Source organism: Pyxicephalus adspersus, chromosome 3 (assembly GCF_032062135.1).
Source record: "Pyxicephalus adspersus chromosome 3, UCB_Pads_2.0, whole genome shotgun sequence".
NCBI classification, from domain to species: domain Eukaryota; kingdom Metazoa; phylum Chordata; class Amphibia; order Anura; family Pyxicephalidae; genus Pyxicephalus; species Pyxicephalus adspersus.
Window position 1 is genome coordinate 96,850,203 of NC_092860.1, and position 3,483 is coordinate 96,853,685.

A 3,483-nucleotide genomic window follows, 5' to 3' on the forward strand; every position below is an offset into this window, starting at 1 on the left:
GATACACTTTCATCAGTGAAGTTGAGTGTTCTAGCAAACGTGGAAATCATGGAATTATTCTGATCCAGGATTCAAAACATTTGCTAGCAAATACCAAGCACTTTGAAAAAATACATTCCAGGTTGCTGGATCACCCAGTTTAACTGATGAAAGTGTATCCTCTCCATCATTGGGGAGGTTTAATAAATCAGGGCCAGTGTGTTAAGGCATGTGCATGAACAACAATGCACAGCACATGCATTGGTGTGCTGGGTTGCCATTCATTGTTAGCAGCACCCTAATAGTAATATTAATTGGAATAGGCCCTTGGACTCTTGTTATCTGTATAGAGTTGGTTGCAGTGTATAGGGGGGAGGGGGAGGGGGGGCTGATGGGTATAGTGGGAAAGGATAGATATAGATATAAAAGTGCACCTTCTTCAGAGGGAGTTGCAAGGTAATGCAGAGAAGACAAATACCACTACTGGAGGGAGGGTTGCATGATATTAGTCATTATGTGTGGACAGGAAAGGGTGCTGGCCAATATAAAGTTTTAAGTAGTGGACTTGTCACTATCACACCACACCATTACACACATTTCAGAAATACTTTTATTTTTTGTTCCTGCTATGATTGTATCTCTTACATTCAGATAAAGAAAAAAGCATTATCTCCTCTAAGTATGCCATTGGTAGAGATTAAAGACCTTAGACATACTTCCAAGTCAAAATGTAACTTATCTTCTATTTTTATTTTCGCTTTCCTAAGATAAATAGTTTTGCTGACTACATTAGACTTATTTAGCAAACATCTTACACATTCTGAAGAATTATGAGTCTACAAATGTGTTATGCTGTATTGAAAATGATCTATTTGGGAACTGTTAGATAATATTATTTCATTATTATTATTTCATTTACATTATTTAGCATTGAAAAGTGAACCTATATGACCCTTAGATATAGGGTTCTACATAGTTTCCTTAACTAACAATAGTGGGTTAATGGTGCAGGCTTGGATTGTGATGTGACACATCATAAGTCTGTGAATTAAGATCCTTCATATGACTGATGTACCAGACACTAAGCTCCATCTTCTTTGCTGTAATACCTCAGCCAGAATATGTCATATCTCTCAATTACTTTTCCCTGGTCCGCCAGATGTGATTTGTTGATAATTTTTATATGCAGCTTCCTGGCAACATCCTCTACAAGAATAGCGAGAAACAGGATGGTGACCTTAATTTCAGACCAGAGCACTGGCTCAGTTGATGGAGCATGACACCACTACTAATAAAGATATATTTTATATCTGCCTTTTATGTTTGTGGCTTCAAAGCATAAACAAACACACAAATGACTAGGCGATGTGGCTCAATGTACATTTAGCAGATTTATCATTTTCTTTTTTTTATAGCAATATAATAAGAGCCAATGCTTACAACTGCTAAACAGGCTAAATCTGTTTTGATTTGATTTGGCTTACCAGACTTTGGAAAAGACAAACAGTTAGGAGATTTAAATAAACAAAGTTTTTGGACCGCGTTTATAATTTGACACAATACAACATGGCAAGCCTGGAACAACAAATGTGTTCTGTAGACTACAACTACAATAGAAGTGGATTACAAAGGCGGCTGAAGAGTTGTGTCATTTCCTTGGTTACAGGTTAATGCTTACTGAAAACTGGAAATGCTTCCTTAGGCCTGGGACTACATCCAGCAGTACTGTCAGACCGGTGCCATATTGTGGCCTTATCAGTATTTACTAGTTTTAAAGTGACAGCATTTAGGTACAAGCCTGAAAAGGTGGCTTTTTTCAGCAACAACAGGCCATTTAAAATGGATGGCATTATTGTATGTTCTAAGCTATGGGGAACACTAAGAGGGAGGCACTTAGGCAGACAGATTAAAATTAAATTAAAAGGGGGAGGTGGGTGAACCTGTGATGTAAGTAGGATGAGCAGGTTTGCATTTTTTTCTTTTAGGATTTTTTTTTTATTAAGCATCCACCAGGGAAAACCGTACAGATATATAGTCACTGTAGAGGAACAAAACAAAATACTTTGAGATGTCTATTTTTCTGTATAAGTATAGCAAATGAAGTTTCTTAAGGAACAGCACTGTACAGAAACCTTCCGTGGCTCATATTAAATAAGGCTTACCAGTGATCCCTTGTTGAGTGTGCATCAATATGAGAAAGTAATTATATCCCTACTTTCTTTTCTGGTAGATGGTACACAATTTTATTGGCATTGGATGGCATTTTGTTACATCGTGTTACATTTGTGTTTCAATACTGGCACAGTCCTTGAAAGCACTAAAAATGAAAAAAGCTAAACAGTTTTGGATTTTTAAGACACAGGTAACCTTAAATGTATGTGCTTTACCAAAGTTTTATAGCGTGTTTCTCGATCAAAACCAGGTTGGCTTGATCTACTGCAAAAGAAGAATTTGAGCTCCATACCTTCAATTGTCAAACCACATATGACCTAATATTCATGAAAAAACAAAATACATTCTGAGAACTTCAATCTGACTTCTGTGTATGCATGAAAAATATAATGTGTGTTCAAAATATGCTTGTGTTTGTTGCAGAGATTTTTTTTTGTTTTTATTATTTCATGAATATTCAAAATACATACAATAAGCATTAAATATGAAACATGATAACACACATAAATATTATAAATGATCAATATAGTATATGTGGTGTGATAAAAGAATAATACTAATGTAAATATATACAAATAGTTAAGATGTGGACTTATAAGAGATGGGGGTGGGGGAGATAGGTCAACTATTGTTTGTACCAGAGCGAAAATGAGTTTATAGTACGAGTATGGAGCTGTCTAATTCATTGGAGGAATATAAAGGGAGCCATGGTGACCATATTTTCAGAAATGTATCTATAGCGTCAATAACTATTGCTCTCATTTTTTAATTAGATAGAAACCAGGACATCCTTTTTTTCACTTGGGTTATAGTTGGTGTGGTTGACCACCAAGCTTTGGTGAGAGACATCTTGGCTGTGGTTAATAGGTAAGTTAACAGTTGAAACTGTGTACACATACATTGAGATTGTTGTAGATTAGGGATGGCTTCTGCTTGATTTTTCAGGAATGAATGACCTACTATAGTATCATATGCTAATTTGTATACTCCAGACAAAAGGTGAGTTATTTTGGGGATCATCTACATGAGGTTGAAATTTCTTTATACGTTGAGAAACCATGCACCACCTCGGAAGTGGTTTGTAATAAGCTTCAATTGCCCAAGCGTCAAGACTACAGTGGGCTATAGTGTTCAAGATCTGGGACTAATCAGATTTGTCTAGTATAATTCCTAAATCTCATTACCATTGGGTTACATAGGGGAGTTGTGATGAAGTTTGATGCTGTATAAAAGTATAGTAGATTTTGGAAATCACTACCTTTGCTTGAGGATCTTGCAAACATATTTTTTTTCAAATGAGGTGAGTTTGTCAAGTGGGAACATGTGATTTGT